The 15,140-nt window shown below is 44.8% G+C and overlaps 1 long non-coding RNA gene across 1 annotated transcript; it reads right to left on the bottom strand.

The window, feature by feature from the left end:
* Positions 1–8,961: 8,961 nt before the first annotated feature.
* Positions 8,962–12,475, bottom strand: LOC146365096 (uncharacterized). The gene is made up of 3 exons (XR_014798833.1): positions 11,812–12,475; positions 11,609–11,713; positions 8,962–11,526 (listed from the first exon to the last, which is right to left on the bottom strand). It is a non-coding gene; the product is annotated as an uncharacterized LOC146365096 (long non-coding RNA).
* Positions 12,476–15,140: the final 2,665 nt, after the last annotated feature.

The following is a 15,140-nucleotide window of genomic DNA, read 5'->3' as shown; positions in this document are numbered from 1 at the left end:
GGTTGGAGGAGAAACAATACTGTTGATGGTATCAAATAAAATTCTTGAATTATTTTTATGACGATTTATAAGATTATTGAAGTAAGAGGATCTGGCCTCTTTGACCGACTCATTATATAGGTAAAGTAGTTCTTTAAAGTGCTCACGATGGACAATCAGACCAGTGGACTTCCACAGACGCTCTGCTTTTCGATAGAAGTGTCGAAGACCACGAGTCTGATTATTTAACCATGGTGTGCGGGAACTAACAGAGCAATAACTGGTTTTGAAAGGAGCAACCTAATTTAGAATGGCAAGACTGTCGTGGTGTGTGGAAGAACCGGACTCGAGCGCAGATCTCCTTGCAATGAGACAGTGAATTTATTTACAGAGTGAAACAATTACAGTCCAGTGAAATCCCTTGGCCGTGGCCCCCGTGGTCCATTCACCCAGCTCCCGTGTTCTCCTCTCCACCTCCTGGTGCGAAAGACAAAAAAAGGAGTAAATAGCAATCCGAAAGCGAGTTGGAAAGAGCACACGATCAAAACACTACTAACGAGTTTAGTGTAATGATCCAGCGCTGACTGAAGCCTGGTCACCGCGTTAAATACATCAGGGTCTGATGGTGGATAATTCATGGCAGCTGGCGAATGTTGATTAATCGGCGGTGTGCCAAAGCTCCAAATGGAGCTACTTCTGGGTCGGCGGACCTGCCTCCGGGGAATTGCAGCTCCATCAAAATAAACTCAAACATAAATGATCAGGTCGCCCAGCAGGGCTGGTCAGACCATGACAAAGACAGCGTTCATTAAAAGAATTAGTCAAAAGCTCAACCTCGTTAGAAGAACTTTTAAAATTAAAAAGAGAGGAAAACTCAGAAATTATAGAGTTGTCAATAAAGCGCCTGCACCTAATAGAACCTTGAGGATGATACTCTGAATTAACAGATACAGTAAAAGAGACTGACTTATGGTCGCTAAAAACAACTTCATTTAAATTCAAGGGAAACACCGTAGGTGAAGACCAAGTCCAGAGTGTGCCCAGCCGTATGAGTAGCCCCTGCTACATGCTGAACAAAGTTGAAAGAGTCCATAATGCTCAGGAACTCCTTAGTGGTACTGTTCGTTGAGTCATCCACATGAATGTTGAAATCTCCAACAATGATAACCATGCCCATTTTAATAGTGGAAGTTAAAAATTCTTGTAGGTCTGACAGAAAAACTGCAGCAGACCCAGGTGGACGATAAATTAAAATGCCGTATATGGGCTGTTCTCTTCCAATTTTTATCATAAGCATCTCAAAAGAGTTGTAGCAGCTTGAAGAAATCATCTGGCATTAAAATGTCTTTTTAAAAATGACAGCTGTTCCACCTCCTCGTCCAGATATCCGAGGTGCACAGACAAATGAGCAGTCAGCAGGACAAAGCTCTAAAAGATGTGAGACTTCATTCTCCCGTTGCCACGTCTAAGAGATAAACATGAAGTCAAGCTTCTCAGAGCAGAACAAGTCATTTAAAATATTACTTAGACTTATTGGCGATTGAGCGGGCATTAATTAACATCCATTTAAGGCTGCGACTCACCGGGACAGGGGTAGAATTTCCAAGGACAGAGTCCGCGCTATGCAGTAAGCCGCGCAGCAAAACAGGGTTCCTGCCGCGATGAGGCTTGGCTTTACATGCTTTCAGATGACATCCTGGGTGGTAAACATAGTGGGTTGTGGGGATTAATCCAGTTCCGACAAGTCTCAGGCGAATCTCACCGGTAGCAACCCAGGAATAGAGCCCCCGAAGGTCCATCTCTTTCCGAAGACGATGGAGTAGGACGTGAAGGCTGGCTCGCTTCCCCCGCTTTCTCTGACGAGGCCTCTGAAGCAAAAATGAGCTAACCGGCAAGAGTGGAGGTAAACCGGGTGCTGCGTCGCGCTCTAACGGCAGTAGGAAAACAGCCTCGTTTCGTTGACTCTGAAAGCTATCCATTGCAGATTTGATCGCTAGCAACGCATGACGATCATAAATCCGAAGGGAGGTGACACCAGAAAAAACTGTAATAAAAACACTTGCATAGCATATAAAATAAACAAACACATGGACGAAGGCAGCGGCACAGCCAAACACAGGCGCCATCTTGACCTACTTCAGCAGGATTAGGAAGGGGACTGTGCTCATCCACAGCACAGCTATACCCATCTCTGCCTTCCACCTCTCACCGAGGTCACCTCCCTTGGACTGGTTCCAGAGCTCGAGCCATGGTTTCAGGCCAGTCTAACTATTCTAGCCAGTATGTCTGAACCTCATGAAGTAGCTCAGGCTTGTTCCCCTGCAGAGAGGTGATGTACCAAGAGTTAGTTTGAACAGCTGGGGATTGGACCACCAGGGCCTCCACCCTTAACTGCGTCCAATACAAACCTGACAGTATTTTGACTGATTTTTATAACGATCAGAAGAATTATTCAACTAAATCCTTAAGTTTACCATCCAATACTTTACACTAACTGAATGGAAATTTGATATCTGGAAGTATAGGCATATTCCTGAAAGGAAGAAAGTTGACATGAAGAAAATGATTTTTAGGAGTAATTAAAGGGAAAAGAAACATGTCAGCTGAGGATAGCTGAAGAACAAGAAATGTGTACACAGCAGGAAAGATGGAGAAGAAGAAGAAAAGATGAGAAAGAGGAGGAGTGCTGAACAAACTCAGCGACTCCAGTTTAGTCAGCCACAGAAGTTGGGAAAGTATTTTGTGGTCGTAGCAACTATTCAGAAAATGTTAAAGACAGAGGGAGGGGATCTGTGTGTGTGTGTGTGTGTGTGTGGCATGTATCCATATACAGACAGTGTGTGTTGGGTTAAAATGTTAGTTTAACTGTGAAATTCTACAAGCTCACTAACTGCTGTGTGTAAAACAACATGTGAGAAAAATTCTTTCTTAAGAACGAAACCAGTTGTTCAGATCTGACATGCATCAGCATGCACAACACTGGATCATCTTTGGTTTGTTGTTGTTTGTTTCACACGTTAAAGTTTCATGTCTGTGTGTGGTATTTTTACTACATACACAACTTTTGATCCAGGTGAGGGTTTGATGGTAAATAATAACATCAAAGAAATGTAAATTACACACATTACTTTGATAGTGCTTAACTAAAGAAATGTTTGTGATATTCTGGAGCATTATCATCGAGTGGTCTTTCCGATAGTGCTGCAGCCGATTATTCTGATTATAGTTATTGATTAGAGGCAGTTGTTTCCGTATATGTCAAAGCTGAGTAAGGTTGCTGTTTCTAAACCGCAATAATTTTCTCAACAGCAGGAAATAATCACACCGTTTGTCCTCCCAGGGTCAAAACTGACCACGTCTGGTTTGGCTGTTTATAAAGCCTAAATTGTAAATCATCACCTAACCCTGTGTTTCAGTGTTTTAGTCAGCTTTATTCCAACTCATCACCTGAAATTCTACTCTTTTCTGTGGACACCAGAGAAGGCAAACTTTCATGAGAACCAAGTCCTGTCTGTTTTTGACACCAGTGCAGGGAGATGCTCATCTTCTTACTGTTCCCACCATGTACAGCTGTCTTTTTAGCATCTGCAGGACAACTCGCATGTCCTGATTTTGTCTTTCTGACTGTGCACCAGCAGGTTTAGCAGCATACACCTGTACATAGATGGACCTGGCATCGCATACAGCCCATATTTTTGTTACAAATGTCGCTTGTTTACTTGGAATGTGCTGCAGAAATAGAAAGCAGCATCTGAAGGGGACTGTGCTGACCCACAGCACAGCTTTTTACGGTCCTGTCCAGCAACCTTCTGGCAGTTCCACGTATTGATGTGTCCTTCAGGAGGATTTGGACTACCTGTGTGACCTCTGTAAAGCCCAGCTATGGCCTCATGTTACAAGCAGTGACACTGACCCTAGTCAAACGGAAAACTAGTGAAAAAAACAGAAAATATGAGAAGGAAAAAAAATCAGTGGCCTCCACCTGTACAACAATTACAGTTTTGGGGATTGTCTAATTGTTGCCTCTCTGTTGCACCTGTTCTTAATTTCCTTAATACCAAAGTATCTGAAACTGATTAAGAAATGCCCATTTGCTACTGAACAAACCAGATCAATCATTCAAAAATTTTAAAAATGTTCCTTCAATTCTTTTGAGCAGTATATATTCTGACTGCCATTAGCATGGGTGGAACTAAAGCTAAACAACAGCACAATCAAAGTCCACTTTATTACAAACACTGCCCCCTGGTGACAGTATACAGCTACAACATGTAGATGGTGTGCAGAGGACTGCGTAGGTCACTCTCTGACGTCCTGCACAGCTTGAGTCAAAAATACACCTACAAGATTTTCGGGGTCATTTCTGAAACACATTGCAGCCCATCTGGTCGGATCTCAAGTATCATACCGAGTGCGTGTGATCAGCTCTAGTGGTTGAACTCAGCTGGAAGGCGTGTTTATTCCCGGGATTACACAAGTCCGGGGGGGAAAAGCACGATTCTCTAAAAGTCTCCGAACTGCCTTAAGCTGAAAGAAGTTCATTTTGATCAACACTGTTTATTGCACCTGCATGAGTTATAGCCACATATGAACAGGATACACGCGCGCACACCCTCAGCATGTGTGTGCGTGTGTGTCATATTCATCCCAATATTGTCTTGCTGCACTCAGTTCATACAAAATGTGAACACAAGCCAACACATGTTTGAAATGTGTTGTGTTCACACAGACACACTGCTGACAGGAATCTATGGCTTGTCTTTGGCATGAAGGGTAGTTTCTGGGAATTGTGCTGTTGCCACAGTCGGGAGAAACTGAGAGCAGCAGGAGGACGTGTGTGTGTCTGTGTGTGTGTGTGTGTGTGTGGGCCTGTGGGTGTGTGGGTCTGTGTGTGTGGGTCTGTGTGTGTGTGTGTGTGGGTCTGTGCCTGTGTACGTGTGTGGGTCTGTGTGTGTGTGTCTGTGTGTGTGGGTCTGTGCCTGTGTACGTGTGTGGGTCTGTGTGTGTGTGTGTGTGGGTCTGTGTGTGTGTGTGTGTGTGTCTGTGTGTGTGTGTCTGTGTGTACGTGTGTGGGTCTGTGTGTGTGTGTCTGTGTGTGTGGGTCTGTGCCTGTGTACGTGTGTGGGTCTGTATGTGTGTCTGTGTGTGTGTGTGGGTCTGTGTGTGTGTGGGTGTGTGTGTGTGGGTCTGTGCCTGTGTACGTGTGTGGGTCTGTGTGTGTGTGTGTGTCTGTGTGTGTGGGTCCGTGTTTATCCACCAACATTCCAGCCAGGAGACAGGAATATGGTGAGGAGTATGTCATCATCCAGGGGCTGGCTCAGCTTTGGCTCAAGCCTGGAGACGAGTGTGAGGAGCTGAAAGAATCAGCGGGAAAGCACTGTCAGAATTTTTCAAATTGACTTTATTTAATTTTCTAAAGCAATGCTTCCTCTGTGAAACTTTGTTACTCAGAAGGTGCTTTTCCTTGCAATTGTTGCAAGGTGCAATTGTTACACCATGAAAGAATTTAGACAGTTTGTAACTAAGTGATGCCGCAGTGTTCGTTTGACTTTGGGACCTGAAGCAGAGTTTGGGGGCGCCAGGACATACGATCGTGGCGGCAGCCGAGGAGCTAAGGAGGAGTAGAATTTGGCTGGAGGCGCTGCAGCAAAGCAGGGACCTCCACAGCGAAGGAACACCAAGAACTTATAAGTGAGGTAGCAAACAGCTGAACCCAATGGAAACTGAAGTGCACAGTGAAAATCAGAGACTGGATGTTCATTACCATAGTTTCTTCAAAGTCATAATGGATTGGAAAGTATATGGCCGGGTGACCGGATCTCACCCCTCGCCCCTATTTGGAAAGGGTCATACCTCTCAAACCACAGGGACACTGTAGGTCACAAATATATATTTTCAGTTTCTTGTCATCTTCTTCCAAGTTCTTAGAGTTATTGTGGATTGCTATGATTGTGATAAGCCAAAAACAGAACAAAACTTTTTCCTTCACACTGTCGCCAAAGTGCTTGCTCATAGGGGGTCATATGATTGTTGGGTTTTTCTCTGTATGTATTATATTATACAATATAAAGTGCCTTGAGGCGACTGTTGTTGTGATTTGGCGCTATATGAATAAAGTTGAATTGAATTGCATTGAAAATTGAATAAAAAGGTGAGGAATGTAACTCTGGTGTCAGTGAATGTCAATGGGATGAATAATCAAATAAGAGAAGTAATCTGATACTTAAAGAGAGGAAGTTTAATGTAATGTAATATACAGGAAAGTCAGGGACAGCTGCTCTATTCCACACCCACTCCTCCGTCTCCACCATCACTGTATACTCACAGAGACGAAGAAGATCATTACATTGAGCGCTCACACCTGCCCTCTCTGCCACACCTCGGCGCCGCTCTGTGCCGCCTCTCCACTGCAGCAGGCCAGAGACCACATCACCCCTGCCACAACGATACAGACACAAGACAGTGCAATGGAAATGTGCAAAATGCTGAGTACTGTGCAAAAGTAACTTGGTGTGTGTGCGCGCGCGCGCGAGTGTGAGATACTGCAGACGAGTGGTTGGTAGTGACGTGTATGAAGTTGTGCGTGTGTGTCAGTCCAGTCGCTGAGTGTTCAGGAGTCTGAAGGCCTGGGGGAAGAAATTGTTCCTCAGTCTGGCAGTGAGGGCCCAGATGCTCCAGTACCTCTTTCCAGAAGGCAGCAGGGTGAAGAGTGTGTGTGAGGGGTGTGTGGGGTCGTGCATAATGCTGGTGGCTTTGCAGATGGAGCTATAAGTGTCTGTGATGGAGGGAAGAAAGGCTCCAATGATCTTCTCAGCTGCTCTCACTATCCGTTGTAGGATATTGTGATCCGTTGCGCTGCATTTTCCATAGCAGGCAGTGATGCAGCTGCTCAGGACGGTCTTGATAGTCCCTCATTTGAAAAGAAATACAAATTTCACTTACATTTTGTGGCTTGCATGCTTAATCTCTTGCGCCCCAGTGCTCCCAGTACCGGGGGTATAGGGGATTACATTTATGTATATGAGACTACAAGTCAAGGAAATTTCTGTTCTATATAAATCCCTAATAGAAAACACGACAACATCAACTAAATATATAAAAAAATAAATGGGAGAGGAAGATAAAAAACTACTATTTCAACTGAAGAATGGGCAGCTATGTGTGAAAACCAGAACACAACAACCAACTCAAGATGCTCAGCAGAATTTGGGTGGACACATCTTTTATTACACTAGAAATTACAAATAAGCAGGTTCAAGGTAATCTCCCATGTTGGAGAAGTTGTGGAAATAAGGAAGCACACCGTACACGTGTTCACAATGAAAAAGAAGCCAACTGGATCTAATGGTAGATTAAATCCAGTGTTGAGGCTGTCATTTTTAGTACCTACACGGATGTTAAACTCAACCACAATCATTATTTTATTTGAGCTGAGCACTAAGTCAGATAAAAACTCAGTGAGGCCCAGGTGGATGTTAGATAAGAACAAAGAACATTTTTTGAGCTTTCCAGTTAGAAGTGGGGTGGACAGGCCTCCGGCATCAGAGGTGGGGTGGATGCCGTCTCTCCTAACTTCCCCAGAAAGTTTTCCAATTTTCTATGAAGCCCACACCGTTTTTTAGGGCACCACAGACAGCCGCCAATTTAAGGTGAACATGTGACTAAACATGTCACTCCTGGTCCGATTGGGATGTCCGTCCCTCTGTCAGTCTGTCTGTGTATCGGTCTGCCTGTCCATCATTCAGTCTTTTCATCAGCCTGCCTGTCTGTCCACCAACCTGTCTGTGACTCTGCCTGTCCATCTGTCTTTCAGTCTGACCAGGCAGTAGGTACTGTTTCCCGCAGCTAACTAACATCAGCTGAGATCTCCGTGCATCAGTGTGTCGAATAAGAGGGCAAGAAGCTCCTTCTTCTACACAGATTTCTTGATGGATAAATATGGAATTGATCACACCTGAAAATAACACCTGTCTGACTCTGAGTCATATTTACGAATCTCAGCATTGACTGAGACGAACACTAAAACTAACCCTGAATCACTGAGCAGGTGAAGTCCTGTCTTTAATATGGCCGCGTACACACACACACACACGTACACAGACACACACACACACACACACACACGTACACAGACACACACACACAGACCCACGCACACAGACACACGTACACAGACACACACAGACCCACGCACACACAGACACACACACGTACACAGACACACACACAGACACACACAGACCCACACACACACACACACAGACCCACGCACACACAGACACACACACAGACCCACGCACACACAGACACACACACACACACGTACACAGACACAGACACGCACACACACACACACACGTACACAGACACACACACACAGGCCCACGCACACAGACACACGTACACAGACACACACACACACGTACACAGACACACACACACAGACATACACACACACACACACGTACACAGACACACACACACAGACACACACAGACCCACACACACACACACACACACAGACCCACACACACACACACACAGACACACACACAGACCCACGCACACACAGACACGCACACACAGACACAAACACAGACCCACACAGACACACACACACACACAGACCCACGCACACACAGACACAAACACAGACCCACACACACACAGACACACACACACAGACACAAACACAGACCCACACACACACAGTTTAAAGTCGACAAGCTAAAAAATCTGAAAACAAAGCCACATTAAAGCTTCAGATTAATAATCTTTATCTGCAGTGTTTCACTGCACCAGGCTTCACGCCTCAGGTCAGCTTCTGCTTCCTGTTTCTGTTTCTTTGATGTTTCAAACCTATCACAGCTGGACTTCCCTGCTATAATGACATTATTGTCTTTCTGCAGTCATTTCAATAGAAGAGCTGCTCAAACACTGAATGAATCAGAATCAGAATACTTTATTGATCATTAGGGGAAATTATTTTTGTTACAGTGCTCCATTGTAAACAAACATTAACAAAGACAGACAATACACTAACTAAGAATAGCACAATATATACAGGCATATATATACATAAAAGTCACTTATTAATAAATAGCTGAAAAAGAACATGTGCAAGAAGGGTGTAGCTGTTGCAGTAAACAGTGTGTTAAGTGGAGGAGTTGTACAGGGAGCCACAGGCAGGAACGATTTCCTGTGTCATTCAGTGGTGCTTTTCGGTAATCTCAGTCTCTCACTGAACGAGCTCCTGTGACTGACCAGCATGTCATGGAGTGGGTGGGAGGTGTTATCCAACATTGTCTTTATCTTGGACAACATCTGCCTCTCCGACACCACCTTGAGGGAGTCCAGCTCCATCCCCACAACATTACTGGCCTTACGAATCGGTTTATCGACCAGCCTGCTCCCCCAGCATGCAACAGCATAGAGGATCGCACTGGCCACAACAGACTCGTAGAAAATCCTGAGCATTTTCTGGCAGATGTTGAAGGACCTCAGTCGCCTCAAAAAATAGAGACGACTCTGGCCCTTTCTGTAAAGTGCTGTGGTGTTTGTAGCCCAGTCCAGTTTATTGTCAATGTGTACTCCAAGGTATTTATAGTCCTCCACAATGTCAACACTGACCCCCTGGATTGAAACAGGGGTCAAGTGTTTCCTGGTCTTCCTGAAGTCCACGATCAGTTCCTTGGTCTTTGCCACGTTGAGCTGCAGATGATTCTGCTCACACCACGTGACAAAGGAGTCGACCACAGCCCGGTACTCTGTCTCATCATCCCTGCTGATGCATCCAACCACCGCAGAGTCATCAGAAAACTTCTGAAGATGGAGGTCTCTGTGCAGTGGCTGAAGTCTGTGGTGTAGAGGGTGAAGAGGAAGGGGGAGAGGACAGTCCCCTGTGGTGCCCCTGTGTTGCTGATTACCTTGTCAGACACACACTGTGGGAGACGTACATATTGTGGTCTTCCTGTCAGGTAATCAACAATCCAGGACACCAGAGAAGCATCCACCTGCATCGCTGCTAACTTATCACCCAGGAGGGTCGGCCTGATGGTGTTGAAAGCACTAGAAAAGTCAAAAAACATGACCCTCACAGTGCTCGCCGGCTGGTCCAGATGGGTGTAGACACGATTGAGCAGGTAGATGATGGCGTCCTCAGTTCCGAGACGAGGCTGATAATCAAATTGAAGGGGATCCAGATGTGGTCTTACTATGGGTCACAGCTGGTCCAGGATGAGCCTTTCCAGGGTCTTCATGATGTGGGAGGTCAGTGCCACGGGCCTGTAATCCTGGGGGCCACTGGGACGTAGCGTCTTTGGAATAGGGACGAGGCATGATGTCTTCCACATCACTGGGACCCTCTGCAGACTCAGACTCAGCATAAACAGTTTATGAAAGACTCCACACAGCTGGGGGGCACAGGTCTTGAGGACGAGGGGACTCACTCCGTCTGGTCCGCCTGAGTGAAGTCTCCTCATTTGCATCTCAACCTGGTATTGAGTGAAGGTGATGGGTGGGGGAGGGGTGTCAGGACTCTCCCAGGAGGCAACAGCGCCATGTGAAGAGAGAGGCTGGCACAGTGGTGTGGCTCTGGGTTCCAGGCTGACTACAGGTGAGGTTGTGGGGGTGGGAGCAGACACTGTGGTGTCGAATCTATTGAAAAAAAAGATTCAACTCGTTAGCTCTATTCTCAGCTCCCCTGCTGTTGGTTGGCCTGAATCCAGTGATGGTCTTCATGCCCCTCCACACCTCTCTCATGCTGTTCTGCTGGAGTTTCCACTCCAGCTTCCTCCTGTAATTGTCCTTAGCCTCTCTGATCTTGAAACACTTTTGTTATGGTTCTTGTGAATAAATGCAGCCTCTTACTGAAGATGAATCTGAATGTGTTTTTTTGGTTTTATTGTTTGGCAGAAATTAGCAAAGTGTTGCTTCAGTTTCAGCTCTACAGTTTGTGGGAGAGCATGAAGAGAATTTTCAGAACACATGGACATCCTTTTGCCTCTCTCTGTGTCACTAAGCACAAATTTTCTTTGGATTTAACTTGGGGTTTTTAGGTTGAGAGTAATCACATTAAAACTTGACTTCGTGTTAATTCTGAATTCAGCATTTAGGAAAAGAAAGCTCTCACCGTCATTAACGACAGCCCACCGTCTTCAGTGCAGACAGGGATTAAAGCATAGATTAGATTTATGTGAAGCCAAACCTGCCTGGGAATGACAGGTTTCCACTGGATGACCATCTGATGTCTGCAGCAGCTTTTCTTCCACATGATCAGCAGATGAAATGACACTCCTGAGACTTTACTTCATATTTGACCTCTGCAAAGTAAAATAATGCGCTCACACACGTGAGCTCGTTTCATATTTGAGGATCAGTTTTTCAAAATCTGATCATCTCTCTTTAAAGGAAGACATGTCAGGACTTCTTGGTTCTTCCTATTAACCCTCCACTGCCAGGACTCGGGAGGCAGACAGGTTATCTGCTGATCAGAAAGTTGGTGGTCCAATCCTCACCTCTGTTAGTCCACATTCTCATGTTCAAAATCTGAAAAGATGGAATGAAATGTGACTTGTAGTGTTAGCTATGGGTAGACGAGCTCAACATATATGCCAGTCTAAGTGAAAACCTGAATTCAGAAAGTGTCCTCTTCTCCTGATGTATGGACGTATACGAAATGACCTCTGACGCCAGGAAGTGTTTCTCTGCTCCAACCTGATCTATGAAGTGTCATCTGAAACAGGAAGTGAACACTTTCCTTCATTTGACCTTCGGCACCAGGAAGTAACATTTCTACTTAAAATCAATCTATGGAGTCACTGCTGTAATGACCTGAGACAGGAAGTGTCCTCTCAGCTGGATGGATGGAGCCATTCTCATTTCCTTCAGAAAGCTTGCCAAGTATTGTGTGGAGCTGGCTCCTTCATCCTTGCTGGTGGGAAACGGGTCTGCATCAGTAAAGACAAGAGATTTTTTCAGGATATCACATGTGAGTAACACACAGGGCTGGGCTGGTAATCTGGCACACCAGTCATTTTGACCAACGGACCGACATACTTTCGGGCTGATGGGTCAATTAAAGGGCCGCTGTGCACCGGCCCCACACGCACCGAGAACAGCCAGTTGGTTCATTTTCATGACAGCGTATTGCCAACAGAGCATTCTCATTCCCAACGCGTAACATAGCGACGATTTGTCACGTGCCGAGGCGTCTCATAGTAATGTGAAAGGTACCCGTCCTTATGAGGCGCTCCAGATTGTCAATTGAATCCAACAGAACACGCTCCAGTCCTCCATTCCAGCCCTAACCCTGTCAGAGAGTGTTTTCCAAAGTGATTCACGATCAGAACCTAAAACACATTTACATGTATAGATTCGTTCCAAACGGCTCTCGTGCCTCCGAACGCATAACATACCGATGATTTGTCACATGGTGTCGGTATGTGACGCGTTGGGATGAGAACGTGTTGATTGCCAAATTAAATTTCCTAATGTAACTGGGCCCTCTCCGACCTTCACTGTGCAGAACAAAGTTTGGAGTGGAAGAGTGGCAAAACGGTGCAGCTGAAAAGCTGAGACACCAAAAGAAAAAAGAAACTAAAAGCAAAACAGGAAATGTGTCAAATTAACAACATGTTGGCTGTTGGTGCTGCTGCTGCACCAACTGTGCACCAACGACAAGTAGTGACAAGCCCGGAGGACATAATGCAGTGCAACTAAGAACTAACCCAACAAAACGAAATATTTACATACGTAAAATATGTGTATGCCTGACATTTGATCTCTCTCTCTTTCTAGGTAAATACCAAACAGATGAATACGACTCACTGGAGAAAAACCTCAGAGACATCAGTGAAGAAGAAGAAGACAAGAACAAAGGCAGAAAAAACAGTGAAGAAAGAAAAGAAAAAAGAAAAGTCAAGAGAAAAATAAAGAAGAAGAGCGATTAAAGAAAGAAGCATCAAAGAGAGAAACTCTGGAGACAGCAGGGAGGAGTGATGAAGAATCAGGACAAGATTCTCTTCTTCAGCTTTTCCTGTACACACACACACACTTATTTATTCTCATGAGGATGTACACATCTTGGACAGGTAGGAACGCTGGTTTAAGCGTGGAGTCTTTCCCTTTTCACATTTACGTGAAAAGGGAAAGACCATCTCTGATTCGAGGAGGGGGTCTAAGGGTACATCTGTCACCATCTTACAATGCTGTGATTGCAGCCGTTCCCCAACTCTCTGTGAATGGGACTCATGACCATCAATCAATGATGAGTGGTTGCTGATCAATAGCCAAGACAATTTGCATATTAATGATCATAAAGTGAGCTCACAGCTCCCTGTTCCTTCAGTGCACTGGTGTCAGTCATCGTGCAAATGTGCTGTTTATAAGGTTGGAACCTGCAGTCAGCTGAGACTGAAGGAGTCACAACATGTTGTTTCAGCTGACTAACATAGCGCTGCACCTCTGAAGGGGATGGAGCGTCTGCACACAGGCTTTATGTTTAGGAAGACAGCGCCCCCCGGAGAAACCTCTTCACACCCACAATTTAAACAAAACAAAAAACAATCAGTCAGTCCTCTTTGTTTGTCTTTGAGCTGGTCAAAGCTGAAGGTGAGGTCACCTGTAGAAGTGCAGAACACATCATTACTATAAACATGAACATTAAATAAAAAACCTGAAAACACTTCAGTTAAACTGTCAGTTTAGTTAGTTTATTAGGGACAGCTGTGCTCAGCAGGTATATAAAAATAAACTTTAACGTCCTGGTGTATATTAATGAGTGGCCAAAATAATGCGAACACCTTTAAATACACCTGCATCTGTAAACTGATGCAGCAGAGGCGGAGGCAGACATTTGATACACCCGGGGCTTGGCCCTAAAGGATAGTATGCATGTGGGATTGTGGCTGAAAGATTAATAGGCTCTGTTTTGAGTTTTGTTCAAAAAAGAATGACTTCATATAGGAAAAATATACATCACTTATGCAGGACACCTTAAACTAGTTTTTTAATTAAGCAGCAAGGCAGAACAAAGTCGGGACTGTATCAAGACACGAGGACTAAACCCCAATTCAACCAGACCCAGAACTGATCCGGAATTAAAACAGGACTACAACAGTTCAAAATCAGGACTATTTAGAACTTAACCAAGACAGAACCAGAATCAAAACTAGATGATAGTAGCACTAAAAATCATCATAGACCTGCACTACACTCATTTTTTAATTCTACCAAAGTCCACTATTTAGATTCAGAAAAGTTTATATAATTATTTAGCCTTGTTGTGCAAACAAGCCTGCAGAACTTAATAAATATAGAATTTGAAAAATAACAAACCTAAAAAGAAACACTAGCTACGAGATACATGAGGACCTATGATACGGGGATACTTTTGGTAAACAACCATTTGACTAACATGTGTGTCTCACCTGCTCTTGTTCCTCTCTCTCTCCCTCTGTTCCTCTCTCTCTCTCTGTTCCTCTCTCTCCCTCTGTTCCTCTCTCTCTCTCTCTGTTCCTCTCCCTCTCTATTCCTCTCTCTCCCTCTGTTCCTCTCTCTCTCTCTGTTCCTCTCTCTCCCTCTGTTCCTCTCTCTCTCTCTCTGTTCCTCTCCCTCTCTATTCCTCTCTCTCCCTCTGTTCCTCTCTCTCTCTCTCTGTTCCTCTCTCTCTCTCTGTTCCTCTCCCTCTCTATTCCTCTCTCTCCCTCTGTTCCTCTCTCTCTCTCTCTGTTCCTCTCCCTCTCTGTTCCTCTCTCTCCCTCTCTGTTCCTCTCTCTCTCCCTCTGTTCCTCTCTCTCTCTCTGTTCCTCTCTCTCTCTCTGTTCCTCTCTCTCTCTCCCTCTGTTCCTCTCTCTCTCTCTGTTCCTCTCCCTCTCTGTTCCTCTCTCTCCCTCTCTGATCCTCTCTCTCTCCCTCTGTTCCTCTCCCTCTCTGTTCCTCTCTCTCCCTCTCTGTTCCTCTCTCTCTCTCTCTCTGTTCCTCTCTCTCTCTCGCTCTCTGTTCCTCTCTCTCTCTTTGTGCTGACAATCAAGCCAAACACCAACATCATCAAATATACAGTCGAAACCAGATATTTACTCTTCAGATAAAAACACTTTTTTAATTGTAACATCAAATCAGACTAAATGTTTAATTTTATTAGATTGATAAATATAAAGACA

This window comes from Perissodus microlepis, chromosome 20 (assembly GCF_051167445.1).
Source record: "Perissodus microlepis isolate ML-2025 ecotype Zambia chromosome 20, ASM5116744v1, whole genome shotgun sequence".
NCBI classification, from domain to species: Eukaryota; Metazoa; Chordata; class Actinopteri; order Cichliformes; family Cichlidae; genus Perissodus; species Perissodus microlepis.
This window is presented reverse-complemented; position numbering and strand designations above follow the sequence as displayed.